Source organism: Anguilla rostrata, chromosome 12, assembly GCF_018555375.3.
Source record: "Anguilla rostrata isolate EN2019 chromosome 12, ASM1855537v3, whole genome shotgun sequence".
In the NCBI taxonomy this organism is placed as follows: Eukaryota; Metazoa; Chordata; class Actinopteri; order Anguilliformes; family Anguillidae; genus Anguilla; species Anguilla rostrata.
Genome location: NC_057944.1, coordinates 13,145,003 through 13,169,744, shown reverse-complemented (window position 1 = coordinate 13,169,744; position 24,742 = coordinate 13,145,003). Strand labels below are relative to the sequence as shown.

Sequence of the window (24,742 nt, the reverse complement as noted above, 5' to 3'; positions counted from 1 at the left end):
TTTACTGATAGCTTTTTCCAGACCTAGTCTGACCTGAAGGTGTGAAACCGATTGGGAGTCATGGTTTAGTCATGTGGATTGCTGTGTGACCTATTTGTGTATTCACCACAAGTTACTATGCCAGAAAATATTAAGAAAAATGGGAACTGAGTAAATGATGTGTCTTAAGTACATACGAAGCAGTGAGCACCATTCAGGTGCGGCTCATCCATTAATTAAACACATAGCATGCAAGGCTGCAAGATGAGCTCTCAGTGACTGAAGCCTTTGGCAAGTGATTCCTTGACCTAGTAAAATGAAAGTGCCTGCAATACTTTAGATACATATTTGATTCAGGTCTGCACATAAATGTTTGAAGATCTGAGAAAAATCACTATTTATTCAGTTTGTCTGTGCGGTAGACTTTATCATCCAATACCAAAGTAGTCTGAACATATGAAAACTCGAGGTGAAGATTAGCAAAACATTTAACACTCCTACCTTCATAAAAGAAAGAAAGAAAAAAAATTAAGATTTGCATTAAATACATATCACATGCAACAGGCCAGCAATTCAAAGATTTTCCATTAAAGGTTGGCACCAAGGTGATTAATGCACTTAAAAAGAAGATGGATGACAAGCAGTTACTACCTCTCCAGAAAAAACGGTTCTCTGCAGGTATACGCTTTGGAAAAGAATGAATCAACGGGTTGAATATGACACACAGGACAAGCTGAACCAGGGACACGAGAGGGCATTTAGAATAATGCATAAATTAACCGCAGATTGCTGGCTTGAGCAATTCTCCCTTTGCTCTTGTTCATTCTGGGCAGGAAATTCAACTGAATATCATCTGACAGATTCTTCCTGCTGAACCAAGGAGAAATATAGCATGCTGTAGCATTTTAATAGGTACCTCGCTTTTGCAGCATGATGAAAAATTAAATGCAATTTATCACACATCACACTCACATTTGTGCTTGTGTTTTTGAGGGTAATGAATCAACAGTAGAGGAACTGAAGTCACGCATACACGCACACATGGAACAAACAACCCCACCCCTCAAAAAAAAAAAAGCATATTTCGAACCCAACAGTTCAGGGAGGCAACACATCTACATAAATATGCTGAAGGCCCATAGAAAATTCAACTAACCAGAATTACAGTGGCCATCTACATCTGTACTTGCAGTAACTGCAAACTGTTTCCGTTTCTTTCCAATTTGTATGGCTCAATTTTTTTTATTGAATGGGTATTCTAGAAATATGCACGTTCATTTGCACAGGCACAACTGCAAAATATACAATGGGATTCGGTCAGAGGAAAATTACATTTGAAGATGTAATAGAAAAACGGTAAATGGCGGGGAAGGGCAAATCATAACAGGCTGCATTTTGCAATACATAAAGTGGATGGCTTCCTAGTGGTTTTAAAAGATCCCCAGACTAGAATTCTCTCTAGAATGTGTATTGTGTCTTACATCATTACACAAACCTCAAACTGTAAATGCTTTCAGATAGACATTAAAAGGAGATTCCTCATTTCAATCCTTTTCAGCACCATGTATCGATTCACAATGTTACCCTCATTGAAAATTGAACACTTCTGGATTTGTTGTCTTCTGTTCTTTGTTGTTGCACGGTCAGTGCCTCCGTGACTGAGATTACACGCTCGCAGACCGGCAAACGTGGAAGCTCACACAAACACAGGCACACGCGTGAGCTGTCAGTATGACTCACTGGCCCTGAGCTCATTCTGGACCTGCTGAGACCAGCTGGGGCGTCGAGAGGATGTGGGAAGTGAGGAGAATTCTGATGGCCAAACTACAGCATTGTGCATAGCTCACTCCAGTGGGGAAGCTCGCTCGCATCTGCAGTTTGTCTGTAGGCTGTCAAATCAGGGGGAAGGGGAAGGGTAACCCCCCCCCCCCCCACACACACACACACACTCCTGCCTTCTGCCTTCGGCCATCTAGAACCCAAACCCCACTTCTTGCTTTTTTCGTTTCCAGGTGTTTACGGTTTTGAAGTCCTAAGCCTCCTCCCCCCACGCTGAGTCACCAAAGACCCCAAAGAACCTGACAAATCCACAGCAGAATAATGGAGCATTTTATGAGTCAACACTGAAAGATAAATGACTATTTAGTTTCTTGCTCTCACTCACTCTCCCAGTGGTATTTATAGATTTCCCTCTCTTTCCATCTTTCAGTGTTTTTCCGATTCCTCGTTTTGGTCTAAGGACCTCTGTTCATCATCCCTCCCTATTGTTTAATTTACTGCCCTCCTACTGGTGAAACTGAAGGAAACATACTTGCCGCCCATTCATGATCTTGAAAATACATGACCGCTCATCTGCAAATTTTTATCATGACAAGCATTGTTAATTTCTAAAATGTTGCTGAGAAATTGGACTGTTTTTTCCCCCCTGGTTTAAGTTAACTACTAAAAGGTTTCCACATCTCAGGATGTAAACCATTCCCAGTGACATCGCATGGGCAGAGTGCCAGGATCATAGTGCCTTTCTTCAGTTTCAAAGCTCATTTTTTAAAAAGAATCTGCAGTATTTCATCATATTATACTATGTATAGGTTCTCCCATAAGTCATTCGCCTGAATTGTGCTGCAGGCTACAGTAGCTCATGGTCCACTGTTTTTTGACTACAGATATCAGGACTTTTTTTGGAAAGGGCAACGGTATGGTGTCATTGCCGCTGTATGGAATACCTGCAACTTCTGGGTTTCAAGCCCTTTACTGTAAATAGGTATGGCTGGTACAGTAAGGGCGTTTGCTAAGCCACATAGATTATACTGTACATTATACAAATCATTTTGTTGTCCCTAAACAGGGGCTTTGTGAGATGAAAAGAGGACTGTCTTGTACACAAGTTGATAATCTTGGTTCTTAAACATTAAAAAAAAAAAAAAAAAAACATAAACATTGGAATTTCTGCACCATTACATAAGCCTCTAAAACACAGTGGGCGTTAATAATCAAATAACCAACTCTACTTATTACTCATAAGCTTTCTAGACAAGCAAAGTGATAAATGTAAATTGCAGAGAAACATGAAATGATAATAAACACAGTGTACACACATGTACATGTAAATGTATACATACACACATTTGGTGGGCATCATGATTGAGCATTTCGTAGTGTAGTCACATGTCTGCAAGGGAGGTTTTCAGTTGCCGAAGTTGCATAAAGAAATGAAGGAGAGCACAGCATTGCTTTGGAATAGCCCCTGTTAAGATTCTGTGAGATATATTGGTGAATGTCTCATTGTAACTTGGCATATTTCAGGGAGTACAAATTTACACATACTGTATATACAGAACCTGCACATGAAAGCAACTGTTTTTTACCTTAACCATTTTTGACATTCTCTACAGCTTAAGGTCTACGGGCTTTCATTTTCAACTTAGAACAAGCACCAAATTCAGACTCAGAAACCAGGTGAGGTTAGAGTGAGATTAAGCTTAAGTGTGTGGTAACAAAGAGGACTATCACACACTGAGACTCTCCAGGGCCAAGACTGGGAACCCCTGCTATTGACCTACCATAATCTACAAAGAGCACTGATTGTGTGAACACTGCTGGGGGAAAAATAAAATAAAAAAACAACAAAGCAACATCTAAGGCACTGCTCAGTAATATTTCTAGCATGAGAGACGGAGGGAACCTGCGTGTACAGGAGGCGGAAGTGTCGACTGGGAAGATTTGAAGCCTCCATGGCCAGTGAATATTTCATGTTCAAACCGGTCTGTGCCATAAGTTACATCCTTAATCTAAATTTAAACAGATTTTAAGCAAGTAACAATTCCTCCCTCTCAGTGTCATGGAGAGTCTTATGATCCAACTAAGATCAGTGATTATAATAGATCAAACAGACATTAGATATGTAGACACAAACAGTGTGTACTGAAAGAAGTTGTTGTCTTTTTTATTTGTTTGGGTTAAAAAAAAAAATTCCAAATCACTCTCTAAAATTTCACGCCAGGCTTTATTGTCACTTAGATCACAAATCATTTTGCCTTAATTGTGATGAAAATAATTATCAGTTTGGAATGACAATTGATGATCCAACCAATTTTGGAATCGCACCGTTCTGCTTTGATTGGCCACAGCTCTTTGTGTGTCTTTCAGCAGTTATGTTCTGCATTGTGGCTTGACCAGGCTGCAGAGTGAATCACGAACTCAAAGGAAATTAACAATTAGACTTTATAACAGCAACACAGGAACAAACAAGGCCACAATGTCTGTTGCAAACCATCAATACCATCAAAAATATCCTAAAATGCAGAAACATAGCTTACTACACCAGACATAATTTTCAATGCAGTGGCAGAACACGGTCAGCAGAACATAGGCATGCAGACACAGGTTAATTCACAAGCAAACACAAACGTGACTGTCACAAACAGTGCGTTAATGGTTTAAACAATTTCAGGCAACAAGACACGTAATGGTAGGACATGAAAGTCTAGGAGCCGACTAAACACATGGCAACTCTGTACTGGAGAGGGCTAGGAGGGGTCGATCGGCGGAAGCCTAGGAAGTAACGGGAAACAGCCTCTACTGTGGATGCTTGAGGGCAAAAGCACTGGCTGCCCATTGAATTCATTGTAGAAATCCGAGGTGATTTAACAACTAGAGAAAACCTCATTGGTCTATTTTTTGTGATCATACATTTCATTATGTGCAGTATTTTTTAAAACAATAGTTGTTTTGGTCCAGAAGTCCAGAAAATATGTATTAAAATGTGCATATTTTATTACATAATGCATAATTTTCCGATCTGCTTTTCATATAAAAACGTAATGGTCATCAATTGAGTTTCTAAATACCATGGAGGATGTTTTATTTTGCCTTCAAAAGTCTGATATTCCCCATTCAATTTAACAGGAGCTCCAGTGTTTTGCCCTCAACACGCGCAGTACAGGCTCGCTTCTGGGACTTCACAAGCTTAGGTTAGCTGAAGGCGTGCTTGCCTGTCTAGTTAAATATGCATGTCTATGACTTAAACCTACCTTTCATGAGATAAAACAAATTTCCTGCTTTAGTGTTTGCTAAGGCCATAGACAAGACTCAGATTTGTGATGTTTAGGACAGGGAGTCCAGCTTGCACCGGGCGACATGCTGTACTAACTGAGCCAGAAAAAAAAAAAAAGTTATGTCAGCGGGTGGCATAATGGGAGGCATGCGGTGTAATTGCTGTGGAACTGGGCTTGAGGTTCTGAGGTTGTAGGTCAGATTTTCCTGGAGGAACATTGCTGTTCCCTGAAACAAGAATTCAGTAAAAAAAAAATCAGTGAAAGCCCAGCTGTACGGGTGGACTGCATGTAAGAAGAATGTAAAGTGCGTAAATCACCATGGACAATCTGGTTAATGCCTAGAATGTAGACACAATTTTTCAAACATCAAATTGTAGACATAACGGGTTTTAGAGGAAACACCTTTACCACCATAAGCAAAAAATCAGAACTGGAGATCAATACCTGTGGTGTAAAGGTAGCCTTAAAGTCTGAAGTTTGTAGGTTTTGACAATTGCTAAAGCGAAAACTTTTGTGAATTCTGGCTTTTATGCAAATTCTATTTTAAAAAGGCCTTGTCTGTCTCCTTTCATCAAGGAGGAACAATTGGCCCATTTGCCCACATCAATTGTAAGGTTATTGACATTTTGGCAGAGCAACGTGAAGCTGATTTAAATGGCTGCCAGTTTGCCCAGAGTCCCTAATGCAAAATCATTTCAGCATTACAGACCCCTACAAAGTAAATGACAGTTCCAAGGTGAAGTGGACTGAAATTTCTTTTTCTTTTATGAGACAGATAGTTTTCCCCCCCAAAAAAACTGGATTTCACATTGTCATTGGAGGTCTCCAACTTAACTTTGAAAAACTCACATTAAAGTAAAAAAGATATTAGTGGAAATTAATGGTGTATTTTCTACTTGCTTTACATAAAAAAAAAAAAATACTGCAGATACATACATGTGTCAGATTAACAGAAACTTGGATGGGAGATTCCCATTCCCTTGTTCTTTAGCATTTTTCCTCACCAGATTGAGTTCTGACAAAGAAGTAGAAGTAACTAGCCTGCTAGTTTGTCTGCTGCTGCCAGCCAAAATCTCACAGCTTCATGAACATCCTTAAAAATAGACTTTTGAAATTTGATTTACAGTAGGCTGAATCTAATGTTGAAGTTATAGCTTTGTCGGGGTACAAGCTGGGACTTCAAAACCTAATATTTTATATGAAGCTGGGCATTCAAAGATAACTGGGGCCTTTTTTTTGGTGGGGTTGGGGGGTGGTCGGGGTTGAGGTTCACCAATTGATAGCATGTTTTTGGAAGTACCTTGTGGGGGGTTTTGAATACAAGGTTTTGAAGTCCCAGCTTGTTTCTCCCCATGGTCTAGGTTGCCCATTTGTAGAAATGGCTATCACATTCATATTACATGGTTCTCTCAGTTCAACACATATTCAACACAGCACAAAAAGACATAAAGGGCATAATGTCCCTCTGAAGTGGCATGAACAGCAGTTTTTACTGCCAGGACTATAGAACACCAAAGTGCGATCATGCAAAGGTTGCCCTATCCCACCACATCCCTGTGCATCAAACAGCATCTGAGGCATCGAAGGCTTGTCTGTCATACATTAGGCTTTAAAGCCTTCAGGAGGGATGTAGACTTCTACAATTTAGAGAGCTAAAACCCAAACACTGCACAGTTAACCTGCTGTTGAAAGAGCAATATAGTTATTTCATAGATAGGACCTTCGAAAACTACTTTTAAAAAAACAAAGACATTGGAAAAATAGGTGATTTGATTTTGGTGAGCTATACAAAAGCACACGTACGCACAATCACACACACACACACGCGCACACACAAGCACACACACATACACACAGGCAAACACACTCACACATACACATACACACACACACACACACGCACACACATACACACACACACACACGCGCACACACACACACTTGCCCCTAAGCAGACTAAGCTGTCCCCTCAGGCAGGCTCCTCTAGTCCAGGAGGCTGAGACACACAGAAGGCTGTGCCCCGTCGGCCCCGCGCCGCATTAGGCACAGAGTCCCGGCAGACCCGTGGAGACCAGGGCAAACGGTGGTAAAATGCCAGCGTGCTGGAGCACACACGGAAGGTGTGATGAGGCAGAAAGGGAAGAGAAATTGAGAGAAAAAGAAGGTCAGATCTGATAAAAACCGCCCGGCACTCGAGGGGCCTGGCGGTCGAGCGCCCGCAGCTCCTGTCACCGTGATAGCAGAGAGGTGATGAGGTCCCTGAGGGCGGCTCGCTCACTCCACCGAGCAGGAGAGGGAGGCCTTATTCAGCCAGGGTCAGAGCGGAGACCACCGGTCACCCCAAGCCAAGGGGCCGGGCCCCCGGCCATCCGAAAGCCACAAGCCTTAATCCACTTCTGCTCATATACTGCGTAACAAATTCTGATTTAGGTCCAAGTGAAAGGCTGTTTTTACAGACTGCCCATATGCTCTGGTTTTTATTTTAATTAATACAACTTCCCTCGTAACTCAGCTGACGGACAGCAGTGCGAGAAGAAGCAGAGGCTGGGAAGGTGGTCTTAGGAGGCGAGCGAGCTGTTAGACTCTGAAGAAGAGGCAGAGGCTATGAAGCAACGAGACACACGTCTCTGTAGGACGAATCGCTCAGCAGCGCCATGTCAGATCCTCTTAAACAGAGCTAAAGATTTAATGGGTAGGGAGAACTAAATGAATTAACAGCATTCAGTTTTCTTGTCCTTTATAATGAGCATTGTGGGTTAGCAGGGAGGGACTCTTTTTTTAAAGCTTCTAATTAACAATGAAATACATTGGCGGTGGAGAAACCGTGCCTGTTTTCAAACAACCTTATTTAAAGGTTTGGAATGCTCTGAGAAAGAAGTACCTCTGAGAGCATTTTTTTACAGTCAGAGCCCAAAGTCATCTCTGAAAAACTCTCACTTGTTCATATTCTAAGTGTATAAGAATTTACATCAGTGGGAGAGGGATTATTTTTCCCCTGGATGAAATGAAGCATTAGAACATTACACGTCTGGGAAAAATATGCAATGCGGGTGCACCAAAGGTTTATTTTATATAAATGAACCCATTAGAGCACAATAGTAAGCAGTTCTTGCTCCACAAAGTATTCTTGAAGGAGTATTTCGTCCTTGCAGGTGAAAACCACAAGATAAGCATTCGTTTTGACTTATTGCAGGTTAAAATTTGAATGCAACCATTTGCAAGCAATTCACATGCATTCTGGGCTGTTTTCCAGATTTTTTGACCAACTGGTAAAATTATTTTAGCATAAAGCCGTATGCCCGCAAAACTGAAGTGTATTTTAATTACACATTCACAAAATAGCTGGGGTCTTTCACACTTGGCAACTTTTTACCAATATTAACATTTCTTATTTAAAAATGAATTTACTCATACATATAACAACTACATGGTTCCCATGAAAAAATTGTGCAATTGGTAAGAGTGGTAAAATGGTAAAAGTTACTTCATCACTAAATGCCATTGACCAAGGATCACCAAAGAGCGACTGGAGTTTTTGCATGGCTGTTTGTCACAGGATGACTCACTGGTGAGTCACTTGAGTCATCCTATGATCACTTGACTGGTGATCACTGTTATCTAACAATGATGCAGGAATGGCAATGTGAAGTTGGTTATTAGACCATTTTGTTTTTATCCCAAGTCTGAACATAGCCATGGGTGACATAAGGAGTATCACAGATTTACGAAAACAGGAATGTTCACCTGAATTTTTGGAAAGCCCAGTCATATTTTTCTTGCATCTGAAATTGATTATTATTTTAAATTTTTTTCTTTGTTTTTTGTTTTTTTTTTCTAGATACTGTTCAAGCTTATGTACATATATCTTAGGCAACTAAAGATTCAAGGTGAAGATAATGGTACATGTGTTTTAATTAAACTTGATATTAATGTACGAAGAAAACAGCTTCTTACAGTATAGCGCAAAAATTAAACCATGTTAGTGAGAGTCAACTTGTTTTTTTTTACGTTAACAATTACCTTCTAACTTTAACAATTACCTTCTTACTACCAGACTCACATTATCTGCTCAATAGTTTTTTTTTTTTTTGTTTGTTAACCATGGTCACGTGACCTCCATGGATAAATAAAACATTACATAAATATTTCAGCTGTTTAGTGAGGGCTCTTACCACTGCCAGGAAAGATCACTCACGCAATATGTGTGAGGATAAATGACAATACATATTCATCTTTTGTTGGTTCTTAAGACCATGGTTATTGGGGATTGAATGTCATTAATACACAATGTGGGCTAATAATGTGTTATGGTTATATATGGCCAGAAGAAACATTGTGTTCTAATTAAGGGTTGGAATAACAGCTTGTACGGAACAGGGAATAGATGCTTTTATTTGTTCATTTTTTAAACCCTGGCATAGCAACTTCTCTGCATGCACCAAACAAAACAGTTAGACAGATTAAATAGAACCATGTCTTTTAGTATATCTGTGTATTGAGCCTTGCAGAGTAAAAATGGTAAAAATTGTGAATCCAAGAAAATTTCTTTGAACTTATAAGTTAACATTTGTTACAATAGTATTAAATTATATTATGTTATATTCAATTATATGATGTTTTTTTATGTCATTAGCACACAATTTCAGCTAATAATGTGTTATGATAATGTATAGCCAGAAGAAATAATGGGCCAGATGTACTAGTCCTTTTGTGACTAGTTTCAGATGCAGATGCATGTTGTGCATGAAACAGACACGCAGGGCTGGAAGCGCAGTATGAGTGTCATCTGTGTGTAAGTCTTCACAATGTGCACATCTTTCCTTAATGCATATGCAATTACGAGAGGATCATGCAAATAGCAGGCAGAGATAGGGTGGCTGACTGTCTATTCCGTTCAATTTACTAAAGTTCACACAAATAACGAGGGTCGATTTCTGCATGAAATTTCTCCACCTCTGAAGAGCAGGTGTAAATTAAGGTGCAAGCAAGATGTAGAGACAGATATATGCCTAGAAGATTCATTTCAAGAGAGAATCTTTACAACAAGAATCACAGTATTTCAACTCACCAAAATGTTTGCTAAAGTTATGGAGCAGTCACAGAGAAGCTGTTAAAAATCTTGGAAAACTGAGAAAAGAGAAAAAATTAATTTGCTAAATTAACCAATAGATCTCATGTGCAGCAGTTGTTACTATGGTAATGGTAACAAGTGCTTGAAGTTGCAAAAAATCAGTGGCCAATTGCCGCTGGTAAAAAAAAATACAAGTAAATGCATTGATAAACTGGTGTATTTAATAGTTTTTAATTGAATGGTCTATCACAAGAAAATAAATGTTTTATTTTTTTGCCCTTAATAGAACATTGTTAGAAGCATGCTATAGTTACATTACTAAAATACTGAAGAACAGGGCAACTATGTGTTTGCATTTATTTTTTTTAAAGTCCGATTTGGTACATGTTATAGCCTACATAGCAAGGTCTGAGTCTTTGATGGAGTGTCTGTCGGCACTGACAAGTTAAATGTTAATGCAGCAACAAGAGAAGGAGCGAGTAGCAACAAGACATGTTTTTTTTTATTCCAAAAACTGACTAAAGGCTGCATTATAGCTACCATCCAAAACTGCCAAAAAATCACAGTGGAAAAAAAAAAAGACAAAAGTCATGGGATCCCTGATGCCTGCGACTTCTGTGACAAACACACAGCCATAAAAATAATTACTTTCCTGGATGAAATAAAAGATGACCTGAAAGTTAGCACACAACATTCCCATTCCATCATGGCAAAAGTCAAGATCTTTGCAGCGCTACACTCTCTTGCATCTGCATTAATTCACTTAACGACTGCCGCCAGAGCTGGAATATCACGGTTAATATTTTGTCCGCAGTGCTGGATACACTCTTGGGGCACACCAACAAATGCATGTATTTGCCCACATTTCCCTGCATCCAATGAAGATATTCCATACACTAAACAGGAGTGCATTGAATATCTTCAAGGCTATCTATCTGCTTCATGTGCGAAATGTGATTAGGAGGCAGTCCCATTCGCTGATTGCGTAATTACAGTGGCTGTAGCCTTCGAAAATAAGACGTTAATTTCACGCAGACTGTGAACGCACCAACATACCCGCATCAGGCTGTAATTTTTGCAGTAAGTTTTATGTATGTAAATCTGACCCAATGTGTTCTAATTAAGTTTTGAATAACAACTTGCAAAGAACAGGGAATACATGCTTTATTTGTTCTTTTTTTAAACCCTGGCACAGAAACTTATTTTCATGGAAAGAAATATGAAAAAAAATTGTTAAGGCAGAATAAATAGGCACATGTTTTTTTTGTTTAGTATTTCTGTGGATTGAGTCATTTAGGTTGGTATGTAAAGAATTGACAAGCCAAGAAAATTTGATTAAATTGAAAAGTTGACATTTCGGTTTAATCAGTTTACAGCATCATATAATTTCATCAGTGGTATGAAATTATATGATGCTATATTGGGATTCATTTCCAACAATTCAGACAGGATTATAATAGTTAAATTATGACATAACTCAACACTAATGCACAGTTTGCAATGGCATTGGGAAACTGCTGGATCAGGTGATTGATATTGGCTCTGTGATTGATGCCAGGCATTATGATTGTTTTAGCAATTAAAAAAGGTCAATGCCCTATTTTTCATGCTGGTCCTTTGTTTTTGCTAAATCCCCAGAGACAGTAACCGACATAAAAAGCCTAGCAATTACCCCTGAGAAATGTGCCTAGAGACAGACTGGAGCAGCCATAGGTCACCATGATGAATTAAACCCGAGATGACAGTTCCTGTACATGACATTGAGAGTTCTATCCTCAAGTTAAGAGTTTTAAATCACTACAACACCCTGCATTCAACAAAACCACCAAGAAACAAGTAAAAAAAAAGTCTGGTCTTTCCAGTGATAAATCTCTGCTCTGTATTCTGGAGCATGTATTTCGTACACATTGCAGAGATGATACCGATTCCACAAATAGAAAATGCATTTCCACTAGAATGAAGTAATCTCATGAAGTCTGATGTAACACCAGAAACATTGACTAATTTGCCACAAAATGGCATGAATGTACCACCAGTATCGTATAACATGCAGAAAATTAATTTTTCCTTCTGTGAGCCAGTATGACTTGAGTCTGTCCTTCATGTTACTGATGGTCATATCCATTCAATGTTGTACAGAACATAACAACATTAGAATAATCTGATACAAATGAGAAAATGCCACAATCTCATGAATATGGAAGATACACTCAAAGAGACCAGAAGGCATAAATCTTCTTTTGAAATTATTTTAATTGCAGTGGTGCATTATGTACAAAAGCAGAATGAAATAAAAAAGTTGAATCTCTGTGTACGAGCAAGCTGAATACAATGTTTTTATTTATTCGTTTATTTAGTTTATTTAATTAATTAATTTGTTCCAGTTGGTATGTCCCGGCTTGAAGCAGCAGTGAATATGAGGTGGCGTAAGTGTGAAATGAATATGTGCTCTGATATACTTCCAGAGTCTGAACACATTTCATTGGTTTTACTGTTCAAGCTGCCCAAAAAGAAGAAGAAAAGAAAAATGTCTACTTGTCCTTTTTAATATTCCTAATAATATTACAATATAATATAACATTATTTTATAATATTAACTGGTGTCATTATAAGGAGACTACATTAAAAGGTTTGGTCTCAACACTGAAAAGGTTAAAGATGTAAAGGTTTTTGAATCCAGCCTGCATCTGCAAAATGGTGTCACATGATGATGACTACCTCATATACCCCAAACATTATCGCGCTTTGATCTGCACACTGCTATTTTAGCCCAGAGGCAGAAGTACAAATGCAACCCATTTGTATTTAAAATGGATTGTTAAGAGAGAAGAACACATAACCTGCTTTTGATGCACCAACCTCAATGGAACCAAGGAACTAATGTAAAAAAAGAAAGAATGTTCCAACATTTATTTGCAGGCTTGTGCTAGACATATTAAATAAACTATTCAATAAACAAACAAACAAATAAATAAATAGCCAGGGGCTTAAATTCCTAATAAGAAAGACTCCTACCAGCCTTAAATGAAGAACTATAGTTCTTCAGGGGCACTGTTTCACCTTTGAATACATGTTCCCCAGTGGTCAGGACATGCACTGAAGGCTGTGAGACGCCGAGGTCTTTGAAAATGACAGAACGGCCCTCACTGTGGTTTGTGAACTTAAAGCCGCCACGCTGAGCAAAGAGCACAGCGGCTAAAGGGACTCCACTCCCGCCATGTACCCATCTGCAAGCCAGAGGCTATTTCACTCCCTGAAGGCCACGCTGCTCCACTGCAGAGAACGAGTGCTGTGGTCTCTCGCTGACATTTGGGAACAAAAAATACTAATAATAACAAAAAGAAATAATAACAACAACAACAACAACAATAATAATACTAATAATAATAATGAAATATAAATAAAGAATAATAAAAAAAAGTGTCAATTTCTGATTTTTGCATTTCTGTTGAGCCTTGCAACAAATTATACCTTTGCTGATAGGTGCCTCCTGGACCTCATGAATCATTAATGCACCCTCAACCTGTCATTAACATGCATTGGCTGCTCCTACAGCTGGTCTGAGATGGTCCTAAGTGCCCGGGAACCGGGTAAAAACACATGATTCGTTTAATTTAATAAATACCTTCATTTCGTGGCTGACCTCGCAAGCGGACCAAGGTCCTTTGCAATATGCATTGACGGCACTGTTAATTTTATCGAGTGGAATGACTACCAGAACTTGATATTACAAAACACTCAGGCTTGAATGTTACGGCATATGCAAAATTTGTTAGAAAAAAATTCAACACAACAACAATTACAACAAGCAGACAGAAAAGCTAGCAGATTGTAGCTAGCAGCTAGCAGATCTGCCATTTTAGTTGTGAATGTGAGGTTGTCGTTTGTCCAGAGGGTTCTCCTCTGAATCTTGATTGTCCTTTAGAATAATTACAAAGAAAATCAGGGAGCTGGATGCCATTACTTGCGGACCTTCTGAATATTTATGTGATGTAAAAATAGGAAACGGTCGAGAACAGAAATGGGTCCTCGTAGCATACAAAAGCAAAATTGTACATTTTTTTAATTAAAATGTCAAAAAAGTAACCTAAATATTTGAGCTCAGATAGAAAATACACCTCCCCTCAGTGCTTTGCAGGATTGATTATAATGGTTTTTGATTTTAATTTTGACCTGAACTAATTTATCTGAGGTCTGCTTTCTGGCCTTTACTGAGCTTTTTTGTTTTCAGAAAACTACAGTCAGTGCCATCTGCCCCAACTCATTTTGCACTGTAATAGAATAGTAATTCCTCCCCAAACATCACCAGTCCTGGATCACTGGCACCACTGAGTTGGTGTTTATGGGCTCTTAAACGCAGGTCTAAAGTACATTAGACAGTAACATAAAAATGAAAGATGTCGAACCCTGCGGAAAGGGCTAAACTTTTGAAAACAGAAAAATGGCTGCGTGTGGTATGCGGTTTTTATGAGCGCCGTCTGAGGGGAGACAAAAAGGACAAATGATTCACTTGAAATATAATCTGATACTGAGTTGGCTGGGTTCAAGGACTGTCAACAGCAAACAGGAGACATGAAAGATGTTGGGGGGAAAATGAACCCCTTGATGTTTTGACTCTTTTGATTTGAGTTTACACATTCAATCCTCAGGAGTTTGAGCACCGTGTGTATTCACCGAGGAAATAAATCTCTGTGTACACAAGCATTTAAATCACAACAACCAACTGTTACTCAGAGTTCTCCAGCTCTTAGATGAAACCCAGGGTTCAGTTACTGCAGAGCGGTGCCATGTTGGTCACATTCCAAATGTCATCATGAGCCTTATTTATTTATTTTACAATGTATGAAAAGCATCCTTTATCCATTGCTGCCCCCGCCCCTTGTATAAATTTAATTTAGATTGGCTTACTGCAGTGTAGGCTATACTCATTAAAAATACTAGATATATAAAGTTCTAACTCTCTATTAGAAAATGCATCCATTTATGATCAACTGAAAGTTGTTATTGCCTGTTGTGCATAATTTTGCTTAGAGGTCAATGTTAATTATCCTGCAATGTGTCTGGCTGCATAATTAATTGCCAACAAGGCCTGTATTGACCGCATGGACAGAAATTGTGGGGTGTAACAAGAACAAGGGAAGTGTAGTTGTTACTTTTCAAACAAAACATCCCTGTGATGTCTGGAAGAGGGCTGGTGGAATGCGCACCCTGTAGCCAGATTTTTGAAAGCCCTGTCTGCTGAAAAACACCTAAGAGTAGCTGTATAAAACACACTCAGGGGTAGATCCTCTAAAGCCGCGTTTCCACCAAAATTACCCGGAACTTTCAGTCCCAGGAACTACTTTACCAGGAACTAAAAGGTTCCTTCAGCCAATGGTTGTCTGCGTTTCCACCGGGGTCTAAAGTACCGCGAAGATTAGGCAAATTAGCCCACTGACCTACGAAAAAGCGACGTTGTCGTCGGTCCATCTGTCATATGATTTCTTCTGTAACCCCATACTACCACCGAAGTAGCCTACATTATTTTCTAATAACCGGGACAGCCCGGAGGGGTTTATTCCACTTATATACAACGGGTTACCAACAATGACTATATATGGTTACTTTTGTATTTATTGATTTTCATATCCTCTCAAACACATTCATTATATTTTTATGCGAACATTCGCTTTCATGTCTTGACATCCGAAGCGACAGAATGCATTCACATTTATATGTATAACTGGCAACAACAGCAGAAAACAGAAAATTGAGTAAAATTACGGCAGTCTGAAAAAGCTAAAGGGAAGATTACTAGAATTAACCTGTTATTTTACCCGGACAAAAAGTGCGGAAGGTGATTTCCAGTTTGCTTGTACTGTATCACCAATGTTAATTACGCAGAACTACCGCATACCTCACATTTGTATCAAACGTTTTGAGTCAGTTACAACGGGCTAACAAAGAAAATCCGGAAGAAAATATTCAGCAACCGAATTAATCCGTTTGAATGTTTTAGTACGTAATATGCTGTCCCAGCACGAATGCTTAGCATTTTATAAAACGAATACTAAAGCAAGAAAAGAGCAGAAGAGCACACGTTATAATTCCAAGACGTTGGCAGGCTATAACCAAAAGTAGGCTACTGCGCCGCATAACATACAAGTTTGATTTGAAGTTATTATGAAAATAAATTTGTTTGCCGCTGCATATTTTCAAACATGGCGGAAAATAAATACAACACAAATGCTGCGAGTACTCAATCCAATCAGTACCAATCAGAAATGTTCAGCGCTGCAAGCTCCACCCAAAAGGTTCCTGTACTTTCGGAAAGTACTACCCCCCGAGCAGGAACCTTTTGGGGGGTAAAATAGAGCCCCAGGAACTAATTTTAGACCCTAGTTCCTGCGGTGGAAACGCACTGAGTTCCTCAAAAGGTTCCTAGTTCCGGGGTATAGTTCCTGCGGTGGAAACGCGGCTTAAGTCAGTGGTAACCAACCCTGTTCCTGGAGATCTACCATCCTGTAGGTTTTCATTCCAACCCTAATTCGGGTCACCTGACTCTACTGATTAGAACCTCAACAAGATGTCTATCTGTTGAATGAGGTGTGCCTTGTTAAGGTAGGAGCGAAAACCTAAAGGATGGTAGATCTCCAGGAACAGGGTTGTTTACCACTGCTCTAAGTAATAATACCAAGCAAAATTAATGTTGCGTTTTGGACATCAGTTACAATTGCGGGCTATGCCATATTGATGAGTAATTTGCTAAAATATTTCTGCAAATCACGTAACCACACCAAAATAGATAGTGAGCTTCTTAAAAACCTTGGTAACATTCATGCCAGCCAGAATATTTAAAAATAGGTCAACAAATTATCCACTGAACATTGTAGTTCTCTTTCACATCTGGGTACCTCAGTCTTTCCTGATGCAAATAACAGAACAACAGTGACCATGGTACTGCAATGGCTTCCTGGGTGCAAGAGCATTGCAATCAGTTTTTGCGTTGCTCTTTTAGCCTCTTCTGTGAGTTATTTTTACACCTTTGTAAAGTGCACACCTAAGTGGGACCTTGGAGTGCAATTATTTGCACCCCCTAAAGTGCATTGACCAAAGTCTTGTAACCATAATGAATACACACAGCAGTGGTTGTATCCTTTCTGTTGCCTTAGGCGAGATCATGGACTGAGAAATGGGGGGGGGGGACTGTATGGATGAAGAGCAATTGTGGACCGGGTGGTGGGGTGGGGGGAGTGACTGCGGCATGGAACGGGTGAGGGGTGGTACACTGGGAGGGGAGGGTGGGGGTTGGGGGGGGGGGGTTGTGTGGATGAGGAGTGATTGCAGACCTGGGAGGGGCCTGTGCCCTCTGTCTATCATGGAGGCAATGCATGGGTTATGAATCCCGCCCCCCCCACCCAGACGGATGGTGCTCTAGGCCTAGGCCTCTTGGCCATGACTATAACAGGCTCTAAATACACACATAGTACTCAGCCTCAGACAGCAGGCATCGGCACTCACCTCTATAAGCCTAATTATACAGTGGGGGTGGGGGCGAGCATATTGTTAGTTAACAAGATGTGAACTGGAAACCCTTGTGGTAGCCCACTATATTTTTAAGTCCCCAGGCCCAGCTGAAGTAATGTCATATGTACTGAACATGACATCACAAAAATAAATAAATAAATACATACATTTCCGAAACAATTGTCAGTGCCATTGACAAGAAGAAAAAGTCTTTTGGTTCTTATCAGAAATGACTGATACTACTGACTTCATGTAACAAAACTGTGCTGCATATATAAAAGCACCTTTAAATGTACCATCTGCTAAAACAGTGGGTAAGTTACTATGGCATTATGCAAGAACAATTAATGACATACAATAGCAAACAAAACTCCCCTCTAATTCTGAACACATTTCAGTTTTAACATAATCGTTCTGCACATTTAAAAGGACTCCAGTGTGGCAAAATGCAGCAGAACACCAACTGGCATATCCCCCTGCTGGTTGATGTGATTAGCTTAAAAAAGCAGGAAAAGAAGGATGTGCGTTTTGTTAAGTGCTATGTTAAATGAGATTTAAATCTACCATTTATTTAATCCTCTGTAAATGAAGCATTATAATAATAAAGCAGTGTGAGAAATCAGTGAAATATAATAAACCTCCACAAAAATGCAATGCCTCAACCAACATCTGTTCCCTTTTTAATAGCACAGGTTAGTGTGGTAGCTTGGTGCCCTTTTCATGTACGTAAATCTATACTTAAAACCACACCAAAAAGAACTAGAGAGAGAGAGAGAGAGAGAGAGAGTGAGAGAGAGAGAGAGAGAGTGAGAGAGGGAGAGGGAGAGAGGGAGGAGAGAGAGAGAAAGAGAGAGAGAGAGAGAGGGAGAGGGAGAGGGAGAGAGGGAGGGGGAGAGAGAGAGAGAGAGAGAGAGAGAGAGAGAGAGAGAGAGAGAGAGACATGTTCATTGCAGGATGGATGAAAACTTGAATAACATATATAATATAATAGAATATAATAAACATTATCCAATGACATCAAAATGGAGTTCTACCTAAATCTGGAATTGGCAAGATATTTTGTACGTCTCTTCACACAAGCCACTCACTGGGCTATTTATAGATGAGTCCCCCCCCCCCCCCCCCCACTGCACACTGTATGTGAATGACAAAATATCTTGTGTGCTATGTTTGATTATCAGGAGTGATGACAGTAATGTGGTCTGGTTATTTTCACCGCATCGTGCAGTCACTGTTCCATGCTCATTGGCACTGTACCCAGACGTGTTCCTAAGTGCTCCTGTGCTTCACATTTAGACAGTCTACTCTTATTCATAGGCTGCATCTCAGGAGGCTACAATATGTGACACCATAACCCAAAACGTAAAGCAGTTGACTATGAAGTTAACCTGGGTTCTTGGTTTTCCATGATGATTTTAAAGGTCAAACAAAAACCAGGAAACTCTATGGAGTATGAAAGTTCACAGGTCTAATCCTGAGGTTTGGGGGCATCTCACACCTTTGACTTGATTTGGTTTGTTGTGGATTAAATAAAACAACCTGAGACATGTAACGACAGGTGTTCTTGGTCTGTTTGAAAGCGAACTCTGGGGTGTTAGCTCCGCTTTACATTTGTGCAGCATCGAAGCAAACAAATCCAGTTTAGATTTGAAGGTGTACCACTCAGAATGAACATGCTCAACCCAATAATGAATCAAACAGAATTTACCGTCAGTGTAAACCAAAGTAAAGAAGATGTGTCGCATATACACTGCATGGCCAAAAGTACATGGACACCTGACATCCAACATCGCATCAAAAGTATGGGCATTAATATGGAATTGGTCCACCCTTTGCTGCTTATATACCCTCCACTCTTCTGGGTAGGCTTCATACTAGATGTTGGAGCATTGCTACAGGGATTTGCTTACATTCAGCCGGAAGAGCTTAGTGATGTTGTGCACTGATTGGGCGATCAGGCCTGGCTCACAGCTGGCTTTCCAATTGATTCCAAAGGTGTTGAGTGGGGTTGAGATCAGGGCTCTGTGCAGGCCAGTCAATTTTTTCCACACCGTTCTCGACAAAACCATTCCTACATGGACCTCGCTATGTGCTCGAGGGCATTGTCATACTGAAACAGAAAAGGGCCTTCCCAAACTGTTGCGGAAGCACAGCATGTGATTGTATGCTGTAGAATTAAGATTTGCTCTTACTGGAACTAAGCGGCCTAGCTTAAAACATGAATAACAGCCCCAGACCGAGGTGTGTCCAGATACTTTTGGTCATATAATGTACATTGAAAGTTATATCAATAAGAGCACAGAAAATATTTTCAAAAACACTGGAAATATTATCAATTAGGACAAGTTCAACCAGAGAACCTGGAACCTAAGAGCATGTATAAATATGTGATAAAAGCAACAGAACCTGGACCACAAATCCAAGGTAGATTTGGTATGCAACCAAGGAACCTAATTTATAAAGGAACTTCATTTAAAGAAGGCTCTGATTGAGTGAACTATACTTGAAATTTTCATATATAACTCCATCTAGGTATACTTGCTGTACATTGAGCCTCAGAACTGATATGTTGTAAATTTTTTACTCCTTTGAGTTCTCTGACACTTCCAGTCTAAAAAGCTAAACACCAGCAAATGTGACGGATGTGACAGCGAAGATATCTGAAGATATTTTGTCTGGCTAAAATATTGTGATTGAGCCTGTGACCACAATAGAGCCCACGGCTTTGGCGATGCAATATCACTGAGACAGTGGTTCAGTTCTCAGCTCTAGTACGTAAATGCATCTATTCCAAAAAGCCCCTCTAAATTCCCTGTTAACCTCCACAAATATACATGCTTGCCTTCTTGACGATCCCCATTTGTGTCGTTGGACACCTCCATTTTGCCTGCTTGAATACTCTTACTTTGCCTCTGAGAAAACACCAATTTTTCCACCTCGAGAATTCCTAAAACCCCCTGTAATACCATTACTTGCCCCACTGTTGTGTATTGAAGTAGACACAAGCAGGGGGTTGCCATGATCCAGTAGTACTGGGAATACATTTACTTTGTCCACCCTCCTGCTTATTATTATTATTATTATTATTATTATTATTATTATTATTATTATTATTATGAATAATAATAATAATAATAATAATAATTTATTTATTTATATATATTTTTTAAATATATATATATATATGTTGTGCTTTTGTTCCTTTACTTAGGATCGTAATAATGTAATACTGCTTTAAACTGATATAAACTAGTGTTTCTGATTGTAAAATTAGTCTAACCTCACGGTTCTGTCCAGATGATTTGTGTGGTGGCACTGTGCCATCCTACTCATTAATGCTCTATTTTTTTTCCCATAATGACAGCCTGTCTGTCTGGTCTCACTGCCACCAAACTTCATTTGCACTCCAACTTGCAAGACAAATGCACTGAATGTCAAAGATCCTTCTGTGATGAAAACTTCAGAACCTTTACGACTGTTATATAATGTATCGAATACATGACGGATTATAAGGCACATCCCACTCAACACACTGGCAAGTTCCTCCTCCAGAAACGTGTAGCCAGCGGACCACAGCTGGTGCTGGCACGGTCCAGATTTGATCGAGAACATTAGGATGCACCACTGCACAGCAAATTAGCCTCGACTGTGAACATCACATGAGACTGCAATTAAGTTTTTAAACAATTTGCACAGTTTGATAGCATCCACTCTGATTTTAAATCGCCTGCATGGAAGTACCACATTGATAAAAGCAATTTTAGGTAAATTAAGAATAGGTCCTTGGTTTGGTATCTTTAATGAACAAACAGAATACATTTGAACACTGCTTTAATATAAATATTTAGCTGTGGGACAGTAAGAGGAAGAATAACCTTTGAAATAAGGTTTTTATTTCACTTTGTTAATATCTGTGCGATTTAAAAAAAAAAAAAAAAACCTAAAGGTTATTCTCGTAAACACTAACATTTCAAACTTTTGGCAATGGGATGCCCGCCCATTAAGTTTTCCCTCTGGAGACACAATAAAGGCCCTGTAATCAGCCCGCCTTTACTGGAGTTAAAATTCCATCTTTGCTCTTATTCCGAGGACACAAAACTCAGCTCACGCTTATCGCTTACATCCCACTCCTAATTCCCTTCATCGGTGAGGTCTGCTGCCAGGAACTCAGCTAACACAGAATGGCATGGCACCAACATTGTGAGGACGTTTTGTGTTAGCGGGGTCTCCACTTGAACTGTTCAGCGTCCTGTAACAGCCCATGAATGTTTCCGATTCTCTACAGTAACCAAATGGACTTCTCCAGCTTTGTTAGGGCTGGAGTGAAAACCTGCAGGACAGTAGGTCTCCAGGAACAGGGTTGGCTAAATCATCATTGACAAATATTATTCTTAAATACACATATGACAGTTATACTATAATCAGTATAGTGAGGTGATAAAAACATTTTCACAAACACTGCTCTTATTGAGTTCTATGGTCTAGCCTTGGATCGAAGTTGCACAGGAGGAGCACGTGTTTGGCTGTCGCATCGCCAAAAAAAGAGATGGACTCATTTGGTAAGATCCTCCTGCCTCACTGCACACTGTTGACTACTCCGGGTGATTGGATGGCAGTAGCCGGTGATTGGATGGCGTGAGCCAGCCCGCACAGCTGCTGCACTTCTATGACTCAGCTGGCCATTTGCAGAGTGGAAAAGAGGTGGCTGTCAGACTTCTCTGTGGGTTTTGGAGGATGTTCACAGAATTTGAGCAATAATGTTGAGAGTATATAATGGACACAGGCATGCACTATGACCCCCCCACTATGACCCCCCCCCCCACCCCCCAAGTACATGTTGTATTACCTTAACATAGAGTAGTTTATCACAGTTATGGTATTGGTATTCAATAACTAAGTATTCACCGTCTCTGGGACTAAGGCTGATGCTCCCCCCTGTTGTAGATTTGATTGATCTTTGAGAATAGATTTTACTGAGGAGAAAATCTAAAAACAAGCTGTCATTTGCATGCCACACATTTGTGTGGTAGTCTGAAACTGTAGTGCTTTATATGGGGCAGACATTTATGTCATATCTATGCGATTATGGTTACTCTATGTGCACGGATGTTAATCTAAGGCCTATGGCAGATGGCACTGTACATTACTGAAGCAACATTTAGATTCATAATACAGCCTAATGCGCAATCGCTCTGATTTCTTAGATGAAAGGGTGCATGCAACCTTTATCCAAGGTCCTGGAAGAGTAGACAGCAGTATAGCAATATCTCCTGTGATTCACTTACGTTTTCTGGAAAAAAAGCAATTTTTCTATCCCCATTTTTACTTTTCCTCCTAGTTTGGTTTGTTGGATTACATGTATTTGGTGTGTCTCATCATTGAAAAATCCTCTGTCAATTTTGGAGATTACAGATGAGCAAAGTGCTCGGTACTTTCTTCTCTCATCAGTCATTCAGTTATGCAGTCATTCCACTGGAGAAATACAGCTGGGACAAACAGGGACAGGCAGGTGCCTGAGGGACCACAGGAGTAACTCTGGTCCAATGGAACCACACACCCCACCCCACACCCCCTCACTTTCACCCCATTCGACTTCTGGCCACAGCTGACACTGGTTTGGTCAAGCTTAAATACCCGGCCATGGGGTGGATCGCTACACTGAGAGCTTCATGAAGACAAGCCACACAGAAGCAAAGACATGCTTATGATGTAGCGCTGCAGTGACATGCTGATGACCATTATAGGTCAAAACTGCCTTGATTTGTTAATGAATAGCTGTGAGCATTGAAACAGTGTGAGAGTACATTCTTGCTCCTCCCCGAGCCACTCATTAGCCCATGAATGGAAAATTCAACAGAAGTATGATGCAACAATTCTTTGACAACAGAGGGCTTACAGGCACATTATACCTTTAGATATAAAAAAATCAAAATTAAAATGAAAATAAAATCCCCCCACTGCTGTTGTTTATCACCTTCTCTCCCACAAGCTGCAGAACCTCAGTTTGTTTTTCCCTTCTGTCAACCTGCCATCTGCCAGCATTGCATTGAAAGTGAACAAAATGCCTCGGGCAAGGTCAGTTTTCATACTGGGGAAGTACTGGACAAATAGTGATATTACCTTTGGACTCTATGTTGAATTGTGGCAAAAATAAATATTCCATTCTTGGTATTATCCAGTAAAGTTCTCATCCAACTCCATTTTCTGTAACTCTCTCATAATTATACAACTAATTATGTTAGTTCAGAATGGTAATGTCAGGCCTAACAAGCCATATGGCAATAATTTTACAAAACACAAATAAAACAGCCCTCAAATCATAAACCTGTTCACTGGATTAGAACTGATCTCCTTCTGGGATTGGTCTGGAGGCTTTTAAATCAATTATAATCTAAAGCCTTTGAGGAACTTGTAATCAGATCATCTTCTGTTGTGTGTCATTTCTAGTCTTCTTGCTAAAATGGTGGTGGAGAGGAAGAAGGAAGATGTAACATGTGCTGGAGAGATGGTCTTCTCTCAGTTTCCGGGCCTGTTTATGAGCTTTAACTAAAATAATTTCTTATTGTAATATCCTGCCCTTAAGTTTGTACTTTTTTTAGGCCTTGGCCCTGCCTAAAACAGTCTGGGCTAACTCATTTCTTTAGGTCACTGGTAACCAGCCCTGTTCCTGGAGATCTACTATCACATAGGTTTTCATTTCAGCCCTAATTTGGCACCCATGGCTCTACTAATTAGCAGCTCAACAAGATCCCTGGCAGTTGAATGAGACGTGCATTGTTGGGGTTAGAGTGGGTTAGGTTATCTGAATGATATTTGGGAGAGTTTAGACAGCTTGCATTTTATGCCCATTGATATATATTCATTCATTCATTCATTGCTGCTGGGAGGCTAACTTTACAATGTGATCTAATTGCACGCAGATGAAGTAATTACAGTAGCTTAGATTAATACCATATGACCCACAAAACTACTGATACCTCCATGTTTAACAATTCTATTTATTAATCTGTTCCATCTATTTCAGCTATCAGCTGGTTCCAACAACATGATTTTTCATTTTATGTCCAGTTGTCAATCAAGCATGGCTATATTTCTGCATCATATACATTTCCCCATCATAAACAAGCACTCA

At 39.8% G+C, this 24,742-nt stretch overlaps 1 long non-coding RNA gene across 3 annotated transcripts in view; it reads right to left on the bottom strand.

Annotated features, from left to right (window-relative positions):
* LOC135236343 (uncharacterized) overlaps positions 1 to 24,742 on the bottom strand; it is an 82,280-nt gene that overhangs the window by 6,426 nt on the left and 51,112 nt on the right. The gene's annotated exons all lie outside the window — the stretch shown is intronic.